Source organism: Eurosta solidaginis, chromosome 4 (assembly GCF_040869045.1).
Source record: "Eurosta solidaginis isolate ZX-2024a chromosome 4, ASM4086904v1, whole genome shotgun sequence".
NCBI lineage: Eukaryota > Metazoa > Arthropoda > Insecta > Diptera > Tephritidae > Eurosta > Eurosta solidaginis.
Window position 1 is genome coordinate 136,074,755 of NC_090322.1, and position 22,660 is coordinate 136,097,414.

Sequence of the window (22,660 nt, forward strand, 5' to 3'; positions counted from 1 at the left end):
ACAAATGAAATCGATTGAAAATAACTCAATTTGGTCAAAAATTAAGTTGTGTTGTTATTCCTTGTTGCCAGCTAATATAGGGTTAATATTACAATAAACACTTTTATCGAAAAAATCGGTTGTATGTCGGTTCGTACAAATGTATAATCACACAATCCACATATGTAAGTATATTCGCTCACCAAATTCCATCAATATAACTAACAAGTAAGGAAGGTTAAGTTAAGGTGTAACCGAACATTACATAATCAGCTGAGAGCTTTGGAGACAAAATAAGGGAAAATCACCATGTAGGAAAATGAAACTAGGGTAACCCTAAAATGTGTTTGTATGACATGTGTATCAAATGGAAGGTATTAAAGAGTATTTTAAGAGGAAGTGATCCTTAGTTCTATAGGTGGACGCCTTTTCGAGATATCGCCATAAAGGTGGACCAGGGGTGACCATAGAATCTCTTTGTACGATACGGGTATCAAATGAAAGGTGTTAATGAGTATTTTAAAAGGGAGTGGGCATAAGTTTTGTAGGTGAACGCCCTTTCGAGATCTCGCCATAAAGGTGGACCAGAGGTGACTGTGGAATGTGTTTGTACGATATGGGAATCAAATGAAAGGTGTTAATGATTATTTAAAAGGGGGTGGGCTTTAGTTCTATAGGTGGAAGCCTTTTCGAGATATCGCCATAAAGGTGGACCAGGGGCGACTCTAGGATTTGTTTGTACGATATCGGTATCAAATGAGAGGTGTTACTGAGTATTTGAAAAGGGCGTGGGCCTTAGTTCTATAGGTGGGCGCCCCTTCGATATATCGCAATAAAGGTGGACCAGGGGAGACTCTAGAATTGGTTTGTAAGATATGGATATCAAATGAAAGGTGTTAATGAGTATTTTAAAAGGGCGTGGGCAATAGTTTAATAGGTGGACGCCTTTTCGAGATATCGCCATAAATGTGGACCAGGGGAGATTCTGGAATCTCTTTGTACGATATGGGTATAAAATGAAATGTGTTCATGAGTATTTTAAAAGGGAGTGGGCCTTAGCTTTATAGGTGAACGCCCTTTCGAGATATCGCCATAAAGGTGGACCACAGGTGACTGTAGAATGTGTTTGTACGATATGGATATCAAATGAAAGGTGTTAATGGGTATTTTAAAAGGAAATGGGCCTTAGTTCTATAGGTGGACGCCTTTTCGAGATATCGCAATAAAGGTGGACCAGGGGTGACTCTAGAATTTGTTTGTAAGATATGGGTATCAAATGAAAGGTGCTAATAGGTATTTTAAAAGGGCGTGGGCCATAGTTTTATAGGTCGACGCCTTTTCGAGATATCGCTATAAAGGTGGACCAGGGGTGACTCTAGAATTTGTTTGTAAGATATGGGTATCAAATGAAAGGTGCTAATAGGTATTTTAAAAGGGCGTGGGCCATAGTTTTATAGGTTGACCATTTTCGAAATATGGCCATAAATGTGGACCAGGGGTGACTCTAGGATTTGTTTGTACGATATGGATATCAAATGAAAGGTGTTAATGAGTATTATAAAAGAGACTGGTGGTAGTTTTATATGTGAAAGCGTTTTCGAGATATTGACCAAAATGTGGACAAGGGTGACCCAGAACATCATCTGTCGGGTACCGCTAATTTATTTGTATATGTAATACCACGAGCAGTATTCCTGCCAAGAATCCAAGGGCTTTTGATTTCGCCCTGCAGAAGTTTTTCAGTTTCTTCTACTTAATATGATAGGTGTCACACCCATTTTGCAAAGTTTTTTTCTAAAGTTATATTTTGCGTCAATAAACCAATCCAAATACCACGTTTCATCCCTTTTTTCGTATTTGGTATAGAATTATGGCATTTTTTTCACTTTTCGTAAATTTTGATATCGAAAAAGTGGGCGTGGTCATAGCCATTATCCAAAATTTTACTAATTTTCTATTCTGCGTCATAAGTTCAACTCACCTACCAAGTTTCATCGCTTTATCCGTCTTTGGTAATGAATTATCGCACTTTATAGTCCAATATCGTTCATTTTAAATAGCGATCTAAGATGAGTGCCCAGGATCCCACATACCAAATTTCATCAAGATACCTCGAAATTTACTCAAGTTATCGTGTTAACGGACAGACGGACGGACGGACGGACGGACAGACATTGCTCAATCAAATTTTTTTTCGATACTGATGATTTTGATATAGGGAAGTCTATATTATATCTATCTCGATACCTTTATACCTTAACAACCAACCGTTATCCAATCAAAGTTAATATACTCTGTGAGCTCTGCTCAACTGAGTATAAAAATTGAGGGACAAGTTTGCGTTCAATCAAAAAGACGAACAAACAGATGGGAATATCTGAATGATTTCGGTATACTTGAAAGTCGGTCTATATGGGTGCTTACAATGGGACCTTAAATTTTTTAGAATAGAACCAAACTTAATATACCATTTCATGTTCATGAAAGGTATAAAAAAGCGCAGTTGCATTTAGAGTATAAAAATGATTCTAAAGTATAACGGCACAACAGTATCGATGAAAATGTCGCCGGGTGTAGTATTTGTAGTAGCAGCTTTGCTCTTATTCTTAAATGGTGTCTCAGCAGCCGAACCTGGGGATTGGTGGGAAATGGCCACCTATTACCAATTCTACCCTCGCTCATTTAAAGATAGTAATTGTGATGGTGTGGGCGATTTGAATGGCATTACATCGGGTTTGAAATATTTAAGAGACATAGGTGTTGACGCCGTATGGATTTCGCCATTCTTCGAATCACCTATGGTTGATATGGGATATGATGTTGCTAACTTCACCAATGTTGATCCAATTTTTGGCACATTAGATGATTTCGATGCGTTGATAAAAAGGGCACACGATTTGGGTCTTAAAATTATTTTAGATATTGTACCGAATCATTCAAGTGACAAATGTGAATGGTTTCAAAAAACCATTCGCCGTGAGCCTGGATATGAAGATTTCTATGTTTGGAGCGATGGTAACATCGATGAAAAAACAGGCGTGCGTGTACCACCAAGCAATTGGGTAGGAAAGTAAATTAATTCATAGTCACCACGTTAAAGTTTTCAAGAACAATTTTTAAACATTTTCGTATGCAGCAATCTCGCTTTAATGGCTCAGCATGGGAATGGAACGAAGTACGTCAACAGTATTATCTGCATCTTTTTTCCCTCAACAACCCGATTTCAATTTAATGAATCCACTTGTACGTCAACGTTTCATTGAAATTTTTGAATTTTGGTTAGGTCGTGGTGTTGATGCTTTCCGTATTGATGCAGTGCCGTATTTCGTTGAGAGGGGTTATGAAAATGCTATATATCCAGATCAAAATCCAGTTTTTCGCACTTACACATATAGTCAACCTGAATTGAATATTGATTTATTATATGAATGGCGTGAATATTTAGACAAATATCAGCAAGAGCGTGGTGCTGATACAAGGTAAGGATTTAAAAAAATCTTACAGCACCGATTGATGTGTACATATATTAGCTCCAATTTTTTTGACCATAGTCTTAAAATATTTATATAACATAAACACAAACCAGCAGCAGATTTGTATTTGCCTTACCTTAATGGTGAGGCACGAAAACTTATTTCAAAAATTAAAATGAGTTACTGGGATTTCCAAAAATTTTACGATAAAGGAGTTAAAGATTTTGGGCAAACGGTCTAGCATTATTGCACTTGCACACTGATGTAGTACTTTTACACAAAACGCAAACCAATTATAGGGCTATGCATTTGCTACGGCATGGCAAATACGCAAAATTAAAAACCATAGGTTATTTTTTAACATTGAATAGCAAGTCAGCCACTGTCAAAGCAAATTTTCTTAAGCAGATATACAGCTTGTCAAACCAATAAATTTCAGTCCAAAAAAGTACATTAGAAGTCTCTCATAACTCGCAGAGGTTTTTGTTAACTTCCTTCGGAAGGGTGCTTCAGATTTTCTTCCTCATAAGAAATTTATCTATGCGCCCATCGTATAGGAGCAAATATGTAACACCCTTTATAAAAAAAAAATCCAAAAATGTAGTAGGAGTTATGAAGAGATTGGGTTGGCAAGATGGAGACGGGGGAATGAACGAGAAAAAGTGGTGTAGGATGAAGTATAAGAATGAAAGACAGAAGAGGGGGACAGGATTGGAGAAATCCGTTAAACATATGTAAGCCAAATTTTAGCTTAGATCAAATATGTTAAGTCTGCTGATCTTATATATAACCAAATGTTGTAAGATTGGTTTCCACAGACACGTTTCCTTGGCAACGTTTAAACACTCAATTTTATCGTTGTCTTGATCCTAAACAAGATCAATCATAAGTTTTGATTATGCAATACGGAGCGAACTTATAACCGGATTATTAACCCCCCGATTAGCGGTGAATATATTCTACACACCTTAGCGTCGTCGTCTGGCCAGACTAAATTTGACACTTTGAACTTTATCCACAAATATTTAAATTTTGAAGAAAACTCGTCATACACTGTGATTACCCAGAAATAAGTTTGAATTTTTGTTGATAAATTTTGAAATGAATACGAACTATGAGGTCTTATAGGTTTAAAAATATGTTCGTCTAGCCAGACGACAACGCTAAAATGTGACATGATCAACTTTGGTACAAAAAAAAAAAGGTAAAATAAAAAGGAAAAAAATATCGATTTCCGAATTATTATAAAGACCGCCTGTAAACTTAAAAGTCACTAAAGCTTTCCATGATAGGGTGGGTAGCAGTAAAGTTATTCACGAAAATAAAGCCTTCTCGTCTGGCCAGATGCCACAATCTATCGGAAGGTTAAACAAGCAAATACCTGAAAAAACTTTCCTAACACATTGAGTGCCATGTCGTACATTTTAGTGCGACACCTAATACTTCCTGGGGTGCCACGTCGTACGAAAACGTGCATTAGACATTGTCTTGCGTTTCTGTTTGACACCACAGTGTTTTTTAATGTTTTCCTAGTACCATAATGTTTGCCCTAAAATTTGGTCCAATTTTCATAGATCTATCTGGATTTTTGCGGATTTATCATATAAAATCTCGGTGGTGCCTTTTAGATTTGAAAATGTATTGGAATTCATTCCATATTTGGGAAGGTTAGGTTGAACTGGCCGGTCCATGAGGACCTCCCATAGACTGCATAAGTCCGTAGTCTTACCAGAAGTTTGTTTTAATGACCAAACTGAAAAACTTTATCAAAAACCAGGACCTAAGTTATAAAATAACTCCGTCCCCTTGGCAAATACTAGAAGCTTCCTAGGACTTAAGCCACTTGCTGCTTATAGATCTAACAGCTATATCACTCCTAATAGCTGGAGTCTTAGCCGGTCAAGCGCAGGGCAAGAGCACAGAACGTGCTCGATCGTTTCCTCCTCCAGCCCGCACTTCCTAAATCTGCTATCACTGACCAAGCCTAATTTAAAGGCATGTGACGCCAGAAGGCAGTGTCCAGTTAGAATACCCGTCATGAGTCTACAGTCCTCTCTTTTTAAAGATAGAAGCAACTTTGTGAGTCTAAGGTTGAAAGACCTACACATAATCTTCGACACTTTACAGCCCCGCGCTTGAACCCACGCCTTACCTGCTTGGTCGATCATGTGCACCTCTCGCCATCGCTTAATTTCGCCTAGTCTAATTGGGACGTCTACGGAGCAAGCTTCAAGGGACGCGCCCTGTTTAGCTAGTTCATCCGCTTTTTCATTCCCATCTATTCCCATATGCCCTGGGACCCATTATAGATCTATTATTCTCCCTGCCCCGATTCTCTCCAGGGACTGATTACACTCTAACACGCATTTAGATGCTGTGCTATGCGATATTATTGCCTTAATTGCTGCTTGACTGTCAATATAAAAGTTAACACGGTTGCAGCTTGAGCTATTTTCTTCCAGGGTTTCTACTGATTTGGTTACGGCTTCTATTTCCGCTTGGAAAACGCTACAATAATCCAGCAGCTTGTAGGATCTGTTTATTTCCAGATCAGCACAGTATATCGCAGACGCTACTCCTTTCCACTAATTTGGAACCATCTGTGTATACATGTATCGGTCCGCCATTCGAGCACCCTTGCGCAACCTTGTTTCCTTAAGATCGCCCTTGAAGCTCAGATAGGGAATCAGGTAGTATGTTCGTCTTTCGATTGATGACGCTATACTACTATGGCCATATGGTCGGCGCTCAAGCTGCCCCGAAGCACCGAGCCTGGTTGCAGTTGTTAACGTTATGTTCTTTGCTACCAGGTCTACAGGTGGAATATGCAGGATGGCATACAGTGTAGCTGTCGGGGTTGTTTTCAGAGCTCCCGTAATGCTAAGCATTGACAGTCTGCATACCCACTCTAATTTTTTGAGGTAGGTTGCTTTTTGTGTGGCTTTCCACCAAACAAGTCGCTGTAAGAATCCAATGAGAAAGAGAGGGCGATAAGCCCCACGTACACCCCAGCATTTTTATATGCATAAAGTGCCGTTGAAGCCTTCTTCACCCTCCTCTCCTGTAGGGTCACCCCTCCTAACTTAGGCCTGATCCAATTTGGGAACTTGTACCTCTTTGTAAACAAGACCATATCCGTCTTATTCGCATTTACTTTCAACCCGACATTTGACGCCCAGGTATGAATAACCCGGCGGCCACCGTGGTGTGATGGTAGCGTGCTCCGCCTATCACACCGTATGCCCTGGGTTCAACTCCCGGGCAAATCAACATCAAAATTTTAGAAATAAGATTTTTCAATTAAAATTTTTCTAAGCGGGGTCGCCCCTCGGCAGTGTCTGGCAAGCGCTCCGATTGTATTTCTGCCATGAAAAGCTCTCAGTGAAAACTCATCTGCCTTGCAGATGCCGTTCGGAGTCGGCATAAAACATGTAGGTCCCGTCCGGCCAATTTGTAGGGAAAATCAAGAGGAGCACGACGCAAATTGGAAGAGAAGCTCGGCCTTAGATCTCTTCGGAGGTTATCGCGCCTTACATTTATTTTTTTTTTATGAATAACCCGAAGCGCCCGAGCCATCAAAGTGCTCATCGTTGGAAGGCACTTTCCACTTATGACAATTGCAACGTCATCCGCGTAAGCCGTAAGTTTTACGGGTCCCTCATCAAATCGCCTGAGCGTTGATGACCAGCGTCGACAGCAGAGGTGATAGCACCCCTCCCTGCGGTATTCCCCTGTCCACTGATTTCGTGGCCTCGCATAATCCTCATTGTGATGCAACCTTCCTGAAATTTAACATGCAGCCGATCCATCTCGTTAGGGCTGGATGTACTTTATTATAATTAAGAACATCCATAATCCCCCATTTAGAAACATTATTGAAAGCCCCGGCAATGTCTAAGAAGACACCTAGAACATATTTCTTATATTCCAGGGCTTTCTCTACGCTTATTACCACCCTATGCAATGAGTACGCATGTTGTGTTGTGGAGAGCAGCTTGTCATCCACGTTGGACTTTATGTACACATCTATCAGCCTCTCAAAGGTTTTGAGCAGATGCTAAACTAATGGGTATATAATCTGTGGGATACACGTGACCGATCTTCCCCGCCTTTGACAGGAAAGCTACACGATCAGTTCTCCAAGAGTGCGGTACATGATTCAGTCTTATGCACCCATCGAATATTATTTGAAGCTATTCCACGGCCGCCCTACTTGAAACTTGTTGCACGGCCAGGAATATACCATCTGGGCCGGGAGATTTAAACTTAGATAACGTCTTCACTGCCCATTCGATCTTGGTATTGGTCACCAAGCCCGGCACTACCCGCTCCGTGATCGAAGTGTGAGTGCTGTTTGCTGGCTCTTCTAAACCATTACCGATGGGAAGTGTGTATCGAGAAGCACCTCAAGCGATTCCTCACTATTACGTGACCATTCCCCGTTCTCTTTCTTTATTAGTCCCTGGACTATATTTCCCCTTGCTAGGACTTTTCTCAACCGTGCTATTTCGCGGGAGCACTCTATGTCCGTACAGAAACATTTCCATGAGATTCCCTTCGCCCTGGAAATTTTACGCTTGTAGATCCTCAGTAGATCCCTGTACTCGTCCCGACACGCTTCGCTTCACGCGGTCTTTTCTAGCTTAAACATTTCTTTTACCTGTCTCTTGAGAAGACTCAGCTCAGTGCTCCGCCATGGCGGCTTTGCTTTTCGTCTGAATATTCTTAGAGGTCAAGCTTTGTTGTACGCAGTCATAAGCGTCCTTATTAGGAATTCATTAGACTCCTCTAGTTCTTCCACATTGGCAACCTCTTTGGGTTGTCCCAGTTTCGTTTCTACCTTCTACCCTCTTTAGGGGGATGCCGAAGCTGATATACGTATGGTCGGGGAAGGATTGTCTATCATGAACCATCCAATCATACCTTGATATATCATGTTCGGAGCTCAGTGTAATAACCAAAACACTGCTTGATGTTGGACCAATGTATGTAGGGATATTTCCCCTGTTGGCTGTCTGAAAATTGGTTTGCAGGATGTAACAAAATAGAGATTCGCCTCTCTCGTTTATATCTGCTCCTCCCCACGCATTGTGGTGCGCGTTTGCATCCGCGTCTATGATCAACCGCCCTTTTCCCCCCTCGTCCTGTACTAGCCTCTTGCACTCCATCGGTGGAACCTTCGCAGCATGGGCCATGTAGCAGGATGCCAGGATAAGTGCCTGCTTATTCCTTTGCTAAACGGCCACCACTACGAGGTCCTCAGTAGTGTAGTTAGGCAGCATATATGAATGCAGCTGTTTCCTTACCATTACTACAGCTCGCACCCGTCCTTCCGTTTGCGCATAGTAAACGCCAAATCCGCGCGCGCTAAGTCCAGAAACCTTTCCTCCCGATGAGAGCCACGGCTCCTACATCAGTGCCACGTCAAACGAACCCTCCTCAAGGGTTAGGAGGAGTTCGCTGGACTCCACTTTACTGTGTTGGAGATTTATCTGTAGGACTCGCAGCACCATTGGGCTGTTTGTCCCCCTCCAGCACCTTCGTCGTGACGTCGTCGTCCTCCCTTGCCCTTTTGGTTTGGAGAGTTCGAAGCCCTCTTCAGCCTCTTGTAACTGTTGTGCCGGATGTTCCTCTGTGCGACTCACAGCACCACCTGGCTCTTGGTCCTCTTCTAACACCTTCGTGGTGACTTCGGCTACCTCCACCTGTCTTTTTTCCCTTGGGCTTTTGAGGTCCTTTTCGACTTCGCCCACTTCCAGCGTGTTGGAATATTTATCCTCGGGACTTCTTTGCCTGAGTCGCATATAAATTTTGCCTGTACCAAAGGCAATTTTTCCAAGCTGCGTGTACAATATATACTCCGTCTGCTTGTTTATTTGGAAGATGTAGAACTGAACTCCCTCCGTAGGCCGAGATACAGTAAGTACCTTCTAATCCAGTGTCGGTATGTTGGGATTCTGATTCTGCAGAAGTCGCAGTGTATCCTCCAACTTCATCACGCATGGTATCCATACCTTAACTTTTGGTACCGTAGGGATTTGCGCTTTATCCACCACCTCAAACCGCGCGTTCGTGCCTTGCCTTTGCAGGTTTGGACCACTTTCTCCAGCCACCGCAAGCTCGCGATGTTGTCGCACGCTATCATCTTCACACCTTTATACCATCCCCCCGAATAAAAGGTTGGAAGGGGCTTACTTGGTTGTTCCCGCATCATCTTAAGCATAAAGCTAATAAGCTCCCTTTCCACAGATCTCTTTCAGTAGTCATTTGTCCGAAAGGACTGCTACGATCAACCAGCGCCACAGTTAGTGACTGCTTTGCCACATCACTCATCTTCTCGGGAAAAGCAGGAGTCTTAGTGTTATCTCCCTTTGACACCTCCGAGAAAGCCGGAGTCTTAGCGTTAACTCCCTTTAGCGCCTCCGAGAAAGCCGGAGTCTAAGCGTTATCTCCCTTTGGCTTATCTCCTACTTCCGTAATTGGAACTTTCCTCTGACTCGCAGCTTTCGAGGAAGATGCTACCTCGCTATTGGGGCTCATCTGTCTTACAGCTTTGGGCCTACTTTTCTTGTCTATGCGACGGCCCTGCCTCGCGGCTCTGGGACTGGGTCCTTTCTGCCTCTTGAAAGTAGGCTTGTCACCTTCCGCCGAATGTTGCCTCTTCATTCTGCCATACGACGCTTCGCCTACCCTAGTGAGGGGATATTTGGGAAAAAAAGTTTAAAAAAAGATACAAAAATATTAAAATTAGGATATGTTTTTTCAATTTACATTTGAAGATGTGTATATTCTGGAAAACAATCAATGCACAAATGGGGAGTGTTGGGGCATTGCGGATAGTATGCAGTTGTTCTTTTGATATTTTTTCTTGCTTCCTTTCGATTAAGTTTTTTTTTTGATTCAGAGTAGCATAAAACGCATGCACGTCCGATGCTTGTATTATTATCATCTACACTTTTTGTGATAATATGTTTTGATTGCGATACAGGCATCGGGGATGTGAGATCTAGTAAGTCCTTAGCAACGCGTTCACGGAATGTTCGCATATTATTGTTTTTATTCGTAGCTGTTTATACACAGTAAAGGCATTTACCACGGAAAGTCCGAGTAAAAGTTCAATTCCCAACATTCGATACCATTTTAACCCTTTGCGAAGGGTATTTGAGTAAGAAGCCATTTGGTCGGAAAGATCAATGCCCGATTTCCGCTTATTATATTCTACCACAGCCAATGGCTTTTCTGTTGTTCGTTTTTGCGTCTCGGTCCTGGACGACCACCTGAAGTGGATACCATTATCGGGGCATGTTTCGTAGATAGCATTCTGACATCGCGTTTATCTTTCCACTTCAGCACAACTATACTATTGGCATCTTCTCTAGCCACTACTTCGCCTTTCTTTATAGGAGCAACCATAACTTCTTTTGGGAAATGTTTCTTGTTGGCACGGAGTGTACCGACAACATGTGTTTTTGATCTAGCATTGAACGAGCGAATTCATAACTTGTGTAAAATTTGTCTACATATAAAGTTCGACCTTCACCTTCAACTCAATGATCAGATCCTCGCAAATACTTTTTGCCAAACTGACTTCTCGCAATCCACTTGATGACTTTCCGGAGTATGTTTGCACCGACCAGGTGAATCCTTCGGTAGAGCACAGCTTAAAAAGATTTATACCATAAGGATGAGCTTTATTTGGTATATATTGTCGGAATAATAGTCTGCCCCGCCATGGAATAAGCGTTTCTCCAATTACTATGTTTTCACCTGGTACGTAATTTCTTAGGTATCTCATTTGTAGCATGTCCAATAGTGGTGTTATTTTACCAAGCCGATCAACTGGTACCATTGAGTTATTATCTGGAAAGTGCATGAAACTAAGCAGTAGTTGAAAGCGATTACGTGACATTGATTTCACAGTTGTAGAGCGAATCTTTGGAACAATAATCTTTTAAATATCCGACTTTCACCAAAACCATCCATAAAAGAAGGCCAAGGAACCTCTTCATTTCAAAATCTGTTGTTGGTATCCAAATTTTTCCAGAAGATCTGGTAACAGTAGCTTGACTTAAAAATTCGTACATATACTTCTTTGCTTCTGATACAATTAATTGAATAACGTCGTTGTCAAAAAATAGGAGAAATACATCCAAACAGGAAATATCTGTTGGAATACACTGTTGCAAGTCTGATCGCCCAGTGAATGTAAAAGTTTTCTGACGAGAACTAAATTCAGTCCAAATGTTTGTTTCGGAATAATCGACTACGTTTGACAATGCTGTTGGTTCGTCCTCATCCATGTCCTCATTCATGTCCCAGTCGTCTTTAGCATCGTAAATATCACTGTTATTAGCAGAGTCAGTATCCGAATCATATGGTACCCAGTTCTCAACAATCAACGAGTCATCGCAGCACGAAAAATCATCATCACCTGTTTCCAACGTTTCACGTATTTCACGTTTTCTAAGGCTTCGCTTCGTCATTTTTCTAATTCAAATAAATCTAAAAAATAAAGGAAAAAAAAACAAAGAAAAATAAAAATAAAGAAAGCAAAAGAAAAATAAAAATTAAAATAGCACAAAATAAAAATAAAAAGAATTATAATAAAAAATTGAAATAAATGTAAAGAAAAATGCGTATAAAGAAAAAAATATTAAGAAATAGCAAAAAATCGCGTCGCACATTTTCGAACGACAGCGCTTTTTACGATTGCAATTCCGTCGTGCAGTGCCATGTCGTACGAAAACGTGCGACATATAAAACAGTTATGAAATCTAAAATAAACAACAAAATCATTCGGAATTGGCTCAGAACTCAATATTTTCTACTTTTACTCCAGTTATAGCAAAAAATGTGATTGGCACCCGGTGAAGGTTTTCGTCAAAGCCGCTTGGCACTCAATGTGCCTAGCGTACAATATTGTATTTAAAGTATCAGTCCCTTACTAACTTCCTCGGATAGATCGGATAGTATCGAGACAAACAACTTGATACGTAAAATTTTAATACCAGCATTGCAAAAAGTACTGGTAGTAGGTCCTATCAAATTGTAGTCTTCTAACGTGGGAAGAGAATTTGGGGTTTTAAGCTAAGAATATGCATTTACACCACAAGAGTCAATAGCAGAGTCTAACAAAATTAAGAGTTTTTCTTGCAACAAATTAGCCATGGTATTTCAAAGAGAAGGCACATCGTGCATATCATTTTCGCAGAGCATACTCATAGTCCAGCACAAGTGGCCAGTTAAACTTTTAGGGACCCTGTTCAGTTCTAAAGTAAAAGCTTTGGAAATATTTTAATTTATTTCCTTTGCACGCAAATAGGAGTAGCCTTTTGGGATCTTAATTTTTGATGGTTGACGACGCATGGTGACTCACGCACAATACGCATAGAATATTGAACTTTAATTGTCCTAATATATAAATCGTCCAGTTGAAATTTTCGCTCCCCTTTTAGGGCGCAACCATATTTCTTGGGTAAAAATAATCATATATAATTCGATAGGCCTTCTCAAGGAGCAGTTCAGACCATTAAAAAATTCAAAAGATTTTAAATGAAGCGTTTAAGTATTAATTCAAAAATGCTTCTAACACACATGCCAAACACGTAATTAACCTATGCGACTGTTGACATGCACACTACGGACGCTACATGTTTTTGCTGTTGTTTTGGGGAAACCAGTAGGCCTCATGCAAACGAACTCAGATTCGATCTCGCGAGCAAATGAACTGAGAAACATGGAGCCGGCAAATATGAGTAAATGTGAAACTTTCTTTGTGTTTAGAAAATCAAACGAGAGTAATAAAATTTTAGTATCTACTTATTCGTTTTGTTGGTTTCAACAATTCCGTGTACTACTTTGTTATTTAATGTCGTTGCTAGATGTATAAACATACAAGTTTTTCAAGACAGTTGCTGTAGGGTTATTACACGTGCATATTAAGAACACAAGTCCCTGTGATTTACTGAAAATCGTGAGGGTCGGGTTTTAATATCTGTAATGGTTCAATATTTTTACAGAGTTAGTTAGTTTTTAACCAATATTATAACATATTAATTTTTTTTTCTCACCTTACTCGTGTCTTCCCTGAAACCAACTGACTCGTATGATTATTAAGCGGGGAAAAGCCCTTCAGAAAAAGTCTTGACGTATGGATAAATTCACGAATCGTTCAGTTTCAGGGTTGCACAAAGGGGAGCGAAAATCAGTATTTCATTATAAATTAAGTTCTTATAAATTAATCTTATTAGTCCACAACGAATAATAAAATAAAATTAAGTAAAATAAAATAAAATAAAGCCAAACAAAATAAAATAAAATTAAATTAAATTAAATAAAATGAATAAAATAATAAAGATAACAAGTATATGGGGAAATCCGCCAAACTTTGGTTTTTTTGAGAAAAATTTTTTTTTTGAAACACGTTATCACGCAAATATCTTTTTTTTTTAGGAACATTGAGGGGTAAATTGGAACTATACTGCATCGCCGTTACTCGTCTTACATAATGCCTCAAAAAGATATAGTCAAAAGGTCAAGCAAAATATATATAAATTGAGGTCGCAATGTTAAATATGCATTTATTTCAACACTTCTGTACCGATTATATCGAAATTTTAACAAAATATGGAGATATATGCAGCTGTTAGCTACGTACAATTTTTTTGATACACGAGACCCGGTTTTGTAGATATGGGTAAAAATATAAAACCGAATAACCGCCAAATATTTTTTACTGCAAAGTTTGCAACACATTTATTTTAACACCTTTCTACCGATTCTTTTGAAACTTTAAAAAACATATATCTATGTGAACGAAGTATGTTTAGGTAAAAAAGTTTTAATACCCGAGATCCGGTTTTGGAGATATTGATAAAAATATAAACCCGGAAAACCTTAAATTTTTGACTTATTTAAACACTTCTTAACCAATTGTGTTGAAATTTTATCAGGGTGTACATATCTATGTTGGGCATATTTAGGTAAAATTTTGTTGATACCCGAAACCCGGTTTTAGAGATATCGGCAAAAATATGAAACCGGGACCCGTCAAATATTTCATACCAGTTTGTTAATTTTTTCTGTACACCACAGTAGTATGCATATCATCAATTGCCTGATTTTTGAATATTCACGCAAGGAAAGTTATTTGTGATTGTACATGGGGCAAATATACGAAATTTTCGCCAAAAATTAGCAATTGTCAAAAAGTGTAGACAAATTATTTTTTTTTAATTTTTGTACCAAATTTGTGTTCCTTTTCATTTACTTTTAAATAAACCCTGGTTTAAAAGAAACAGACAAATTTTTTTCTACACTTTTTGACGATTGCCAATCGTTGTCGAAAATTTCGTATATTTGCCCCATGTACAAACATCAATAACTTTCCTTGCGTGAATATTCCAAGATGAGGCAATTGATGGTATACCACTGTGGTGTAGAGAAAAAATTAACAAACGGGTATGAAGTGATAAAAGTAAAATTGTAGCTGTGCCCACAAAAGAACATGCTCCTGAAAAAAATTTACGAAACCAAGTGCTTCCACTTTTCTGCGTCTACCTTCAAAACTGAAAGGGGCACATCGAATTTGAAGCCTCAGTTATTTTAAGTCCCTGATAGGCTATTATCGTGCATAATCCAAATTTCAATACTGAGTTGCCTGAAAAAGCTATAAGCAAACAAATAAGGAAGGCTAAGGTCGGGTGTAACCGAGCATTACATACTCAGCTGAGAGCTTTGGAGACAAAATAAGGGAAAATCACCATTTAGCAAAATGAACCTAGGGTAACCCTGGAATGTGTTTGCATGACATGTGTATCAAATGAAAGGTGTTAATGATTATTTAAAACGTAGTCGGCCTTAGTTCTATTGGGTGACGCCTTTTCGAGATATCGCAATAAGGGTGGACCAGGGGTAACTCTAGAATGTGTTTGTACGATATGGGTATCAAATTAAAAGTATTAATGAGGGTTTTAAAAGGGAGTAGCCCTTAGTTGTATATGTGAAGGCGTTTTCGAGATATCGACCAAATGTGAACTAGGGTGACCCAGAACATCTTCTGTCGGATACCGCTAATTTATTTATATATGTCATACCACGAACAGTATTCCTGCCAAGATTCCAAGGGGTTTTGATTTAGCCCTGCAGAACTTTTTCATTTTCTTCTACTTAATATGGTAGGTGTCACACCCATTTTACAAAGCTTTTTCTAAAGTTATATTTTGCGTCAATAAATCAATCCAATTACCATGTTTCATCTCTTTTTTCATATTTGGTACAGAATTATCGCATTTTTTTCATTTTTCGTAATTTTCGATATCGGAAAAGTGGGCGTGGTCATAGGCGGATTTCGGCCATATTTTATACCAAGATAAAGTGACTTCAGATAAGTACGTGAACTAAGTTTAGTTAAGATATATCGTTTTTTGCGCAAGTTATCGTGTTAACGGCCGAGCGGAAGGACAGACGGCCGGCTGTGTATAAAAACTAGGCGTGGCTTCAACCGATTTCGCCAATTTTCACAGAAATCAGTTATCGTCATAGAGTCTAAGTTTCTACCAAATTTCACAAGGATTGGTAAATTTGTGTTCGACTTATGGTATTATTCTAGACTAATTAAATGAAAAAGGGCGGAGTTACGCCCATTTTGAAATTTTCTTTTATCTTTTTTATTTTGTTGCACCATATCATTACTGGAGTCGAATGTTGACATAATTGACTTTTATACTGTAAACATATTACATTTTTTGTTAAAATTTGACTTTAAAAAAAAAATTTTTTTAAAGTAGGCGCGTTCGTCAATCGATTTCGCTAATTTATGTTTAGCACACATATAGTAATAGGAGTAACGTGCCTACTAAATTTCATCATGATATCTTCAACGACTGCCAAATTACAGCTTGCAAAACTTTTAAATTACCTTCTTTTTGTCCAACATTTTTCTAATTTTCTATTTTGCGTCATAAGGTCAACGCACCTACCAAGTTTCATCGCTTTATCCGTCTTTGGTAATGAATTATCGCACTTTTTCGGTTTTTCGAAATTTTCGATATTGAACAAGTGGCCGTGGTTGTAGTCCGATTTCGTCCATTTAAATAGCGATCTGAGATGAGCGCCCAGGAACCTGCATACCAAATTTCATCAAGATACCTCAAAATTTACTCAAATTATCGTGTTTACAGACGGACGGACGGACATGGCTAAATGAATTTCTTTTTTCACCCAGATCATTTTGATATATAGAAGTCTATATCTATCTCTATTAGTTTATGCCGTTACGGATTACCGTTATGCGAACAAAGTTAATATACTCTGTGAGCTCTGCTCAGCTGAGTATAAAAACTGTCAATATTGAAAACGACAAAATAAAAAGTATCGCTATTTTGATTGATGAGAGTTTTGAGTGTTGGAGGGGCACGTTAATTTTGCTCATACTTTCAAAATCCCTGTCTCAAAAACAACACTCAGTTTAAATTCCATAGCGTTTCAGCGATGCCTCAAAGTTTTATCGAAAAATTTCAAAAAAAAAAAATCAAGTGTATCGCTTGAAAAAGTGTAAAAATCAATGTTTTTTACGTTTCAAAGTTCTGTAAAAACTTACTATCCACTTTCTTTATTTTTAAAATCATAAGATTGGCCTTAAGTTTTTTGCCCGTGTGTAAAACCCGAGAATCCAAAAAAGTAAAGTTTTTTGGGATTTCCCCATATATCATTAAGTTTCTTGTTTTTTTATAACCAATATTTAATGTAAGGCCGCAAAGGCAAACATTTTAAATAAAAACGAACAAATAAAATAAAATAGAATAAAATAAAATAAAATAAAATAAAATAAGATAAAATAAAATAAAATAAAATAATAAGTTGGGAAAAATGTAAAAAACGTGACATCATATGCATATAGAGTATGCAAAGAAGGCAATTTGGATAATCTAAACAACTGTCACATTGTCCGTCCTGACGTCAAGTTGTTTAAATGTTTCCCGAATTATTAAATAAATTACAAATCAAAAATTGTTTCAAATAATTGGTTTCATACATTTAAAAACATTAAGTGCAACCCCCGCTTAATTCATAAAATAAAATACAATAGAATAAAGTAAATACATGGGAGATATCACTTGATCTAAAAACAAAAAATGGACTTAGAAGACGCATACTGCAAGGAGATAGCTTAAGTCCTCTTTGGTTATGCCTCGCGCTTAATCCACTATCGACCTCGACTAATGATACCAGAAATGGATTTAGCATATAAGGAAGAGAAAGTGCATCGTATAAGGCCCACCTCATCTATATGGACGATATTAAGTTATACGCAGGGTCCGAGCGGCACATGAATGAGCTCCTTCAAATAACCGAGGATTCCTCATGAGATATTTGTATGAAATTTGGGCTAGATAAATGTAAAAAGACTGAGTGTTCAGCATGGAAATGTAGTAATGCATAATTTTCCTTCAGCGAATAATGAAAATATAGATGCGTTAGAAGCAGATTAGTCCTATAAATACCTAGGCTATATGCAGGAGCTCGGCCTTAGATCTCTTCGGAGGTTATCGCGCCTTACACTTTTTTTTTATATGCAGGTCACCGTGGTGTGATGGTAGCGTGCTTCGCCTATCATAACGTATGCCCCAGGTTCACACCCCGGGCAAAGCAACATCAAAATTTTAGAAATAAGGTTTTTCAATTAGAAGAACATTTTTCTAAGCGGGGTCGCCCCTCGGCAGTGTTTGGCAAGGGCTCCGGGTGTATTTCTGCCATGAAAAGCTCTCAGTGAAAACTCATCTGCCTTGCAGATGCCGTTCGGAGTCGGCATAAAACATGTAGGTCCCGTCCGGCCAATTTGTAGGGAAAATCAAGAGGAGCACGACGCAAATTGGAAGAGAAGCTCGGCCTCAGATCTCTTCGGAGGTTATCGCGCCTTACATTTATTTTTTTTATATGCAGGCCAGAAGAATACATCATAACTTCATGATACAGGACATCACTGACTGCTTCCTAGATATAACCAGATCACTCATTAAATCGGGTCTTAAAAGGAAGAATTTATTTAAGGCAATAAACACATTTGCGTTACCAGTGCTAACGTATAGTTTCGGAGTACTAAAATTGTCTGACACGCAGTTGGAAGGTGTTAAAAGAGCGACTCGAACACTGCTCACAAAATACGGTGCACATACGGAGATAATAAACTTATTTAGAAGTATAGGAGGGGCGGCCTGGAAAATTAAATACTCCATGGCAGACAACCCTATTCACAAAGCCAATCAGGGATCCATCCCGTTGCTTCAAACCTATAGCTGAAAAATTCAGGAATCTTTATGGAAACTGAGGGCCTCATTGTAGCTATACAGGACCAAGTCATAGCCACAAAAAATTACTTAAAGTACATTGTAAGCGCTGAAATCGACAGTGACATATGCCGGAAGTGCCAACAGCAGTCAGAAGCAATACAGCACATAACAGGAGCTTGCATTATGCTCGCTGCAACAGACTATTTAGCACGACATAACAACGTCGCAAACATCGCTCACCAGCGCTTGGCAATCTGTACGAATCTGCTTACAGTAGAGGTCCCGTATTATAAATATACTCCCTCAGCAGAGCTAGAAAGTAGTGAATATAAACTATACTGCGACCGCACTATACTTACAGACAGAAGTATACCCCATAACAGGCCGGATAAAGTCCTATTAGAAAAGAAAGAAAAGAACGCGCATTTAATTGATATTGGGGTTCCCAAAACGCACAACTTGAAAGATGTGCACACAGAAAATAAAAGAAAGTACATAGGACTTGCTCAGGAAATGAAGCTGTTATGGCACCTTGATGAAGTAAGTATAGAACCAGTAATCATTTCATCAACAGGCGTGGTACCCAAAACCCTTATGACGACCCTGGAGAAACTAAAATTAGAAAATAAGCTTCTAACTATTCAAAAGGCAGTAATCCTAGCAACAACATCCATTGTTTGTTCGTTTTTAGACATTGACATGTAGTTTACATATTATTATGAATGTAGCTATATTTAGTATAAATACCTTTATATGCCTTGTTGTATACAACCGATATATAATATATAGCCCAAAGTGGAGCTTAAGGCAAAAAAAAAATGAACAAAATAATAATGTAACAAGTTACTGTCATTAAGTTTCATGTTTTTTATAACAGATATTTAATATAAACCCTGAAAAGAAACAATATTAAATAAAAACGAATAAATAAAATAAGGTAAAATAAAATAAAATAAAATAAAATAAAATAATGTAAAATAAATCAAATTTAATAAAACAAAATAAAATAAGATTCAACCAAATAAAATAAAGTAAAATAAAATAAAAGAAATAATTAAAAAATTAATTAAAGAAAAATGGGGAAGGAAAAGAAAGCAAAGGAAATGATGTGAAATAGGAGGAGGGAAAGGAATGGAGAGGAGAATAGAGTAAGGAAAAATTAAAACAAATAAAATAAAACAAAAGAAAAGAAAAGAAAAGAAAGAAAAGAAAAGAGAAGAGAAGAGAAGAAAAGGAAGGAAAAGAAAAGAAAGTAAGGGGATGAAAAGGAGATAGAAAATGAAAAGTAAGGAAAGAAAGCAAAGGTCTAATCGTCAATCAATTATTTTTTAGCAAAAACAGAGTTGCCGGTTGAGTGGTCCTAAAAAGAGAGCTAAAAAACTTTTTAGTGCTGCGTACTGCAGAAGAAATTTTGAAAGCCCAATTTTTTTTTTTTTTTTTTTCAAGAATCTTTTACTATCATTTTAAGAAATGCATACTGTTCCCTGAAATCAGATTAAAAGTGAAGTATACGAGCTGCTATAAGTTTGTTAAGAAAACTGTATCTGTGCGATGCCACATTTCAGAAAATTACCATTGTAACTTTGTTGCAAAGTTGCTGCTGTACATTGTAGTCAGTCCCGCCTAGTCACCCCTCTTAGAGATATGATAACGAATGAAAAAGTGTTGCCAGTTTTTAAATTATAACTAAATTCCCGGAACTTAATGGCCACACCCCGATTTCTTTCAAATAAGTTAAAAATTATTGAGTAATAATAAAGATTTGTAGTACAAATGTATGAGCGGCCGTCAATAATAAACATATATATTTTTAGTAGAAGTAAAGGAGAGATTCAAAAACAAATACGGTAAAACTAACTACATAAAAAAAGTTAGGTAAAAATGGGACAACTCATTGTATCAATGTTATATGGGGGGTGCAATTTTTAATGAACTATGTTTTTTGTATTTCGTTTTAACGGATATATTATTTATATGTTTTTCCTTTAAACACTCTCAAAATAGTTCAGATTTCAATTGGTGGCTTTATAAGAAATGTAGTTAAAAACAAATTTATCACAACTTTTCAATCTAGGATGATGTTATCCGAATCTTATGCACCCATTAATATAATAAGCGATTACATAAACAACGGGACCCGAAAAAGTAGCCAATTGCCAATGCATTTAAATATAGTTAAAGTTAATGGTGAAATTTCCGCTAATGTTCTCAAATTTCGAGCCGATTATTGGATGGATGTCATATGGAAAAAACCAGGGATGCACCTTAACGTTAAGCTAATCGTTTATCAAAAAATTTCCACCGTTTCCGTTGAAACACTTCGAAATATTATCGATAAAGAAATTATCAAGATAAATTGTATCTCGTTTTTAACCGAAACGAAAAGCTTTCGTTAGGGTTAAAAACGTTAACAAAAACGTGATACTTTATGTTTGAATTGTGCTGGCAATGCTATAGCCATGGTGAAGCCGTAAGGTGGTAACAACGAGCGCACATACACACACAAACACTATGTAATTTGTTTGTGTAATTCGTTGGTGGTAATGTCAAAAATACTCTGAGAAATGTTCCTACTGTCAAAATTCATGAGAAAAGTTGCAATCAGCTTGGCTAATGCTTTCACCTTTAATGACTCCGCCATCAATCAGCTTTGCCAGCATAGTTTGAAATTAATAATCAACATAAACGATTTGATTTCGCTTTGATATGGCAGAAAACGAAACGAAATCATTTCGTTAATTTGACGTTCTTAACGTTAATAAACGAAACGAAATGACTTTGTTTCGTTTATTAACGTTAACTATCGTAACGAAATGATATCGGTTCGTTGGTTAAGCATGCCTGGAAAAAACACAAAATGGCTAATTGGGTAATTGCAAATCATGACAATAGTCGTGTGGGTTCACGTATGGGACACAACAGAGCTGATTTAATGACAATTTTACAGGATTCTTTGCCTGGTGCAAGTGTAACATATCATGTAAGTAACATAAAAAAAATTAAAAAAATTATAATTTCCATTTGAAAAATGTAGGGTGAAGAGATTGGTATGACTGATGGCGAAATCGATTGTATTACTCGTATATGTGATTTCCGCGATGGAGAACGTACACCAATGCAATGGGATACTTCAAAGAATGCTGGTTTTAGTACAGGAAATACGACCTGGCTACCCGTTAATGCAAATCATGAGTTCCTCAATGTGCTTACCGAAAGTCGCAAAGATCGTAGCAGTTTTAAGATATTCAAAGAAATGACCAAACTAAAGAAATCACCTGCTTTCAGAGCATTTAAAGAAGATGGCGCATTTGAGTATAGCGCATTGAACGAACAAGTCTTTCATATAATGAGGTTAGTAAGTGAGCATAGAATTAGAATGGCGATTTTAAAAAATTTAATATACTTGCGCACATAGAACTGATAATGCCACAGAGGAGTATCGTATTTTAGCTAACTTTGGTAATCAGATTGAACGTATTGAAGGGTTGACTAACAAAGTTATGGAGTATGTAGTACTCAATTCATATTCACCTCACAAAAAGGGGTAAGTAGTGATTTATGTGCTTGTTGTTGTTGGAATAGCTTTTAATACAATATCTGAATTTTCAGTGAAAAGGTAGATCTGAGTATACGAATCTTTTTGATGCCATATGAAGCTGTCGTTTTGCGTTGGGGTGCGTAGTATAAATCTTTGGAAAAAATAAGTATAAAACATCCGAATATGTACAATAATCTATTAGTGTGAAAAAAATGTAGTGTAACTAGGCCCACCCCACCAAGTTAATTCATTTTTATTCAAGAAAAAAACTTTTCATAAATTATTCATATCTAATGCATGTAGTCATGTGAAATAATGAAATAACAACAGAAAAAAAGAAATTTAATAAAACCTGGCTATGTACTTAGTAAATTAAAAAA

The 22,660-nt window shown here is 37.8% G+C and overlaps 1 pseudogene; it reads left to right on the forward strand.

Annotated features, from left to right (window-relative positions):
• Positions 1–2,534: 2,534 nt before the first annotated feature.
• Positions 2,535–22,424, forward strand: LOC137248202 (maltase A2-like; annotated as a pseudogene).
• Positions 22,425–22,660: the final 236 nt, after the last annotated feature.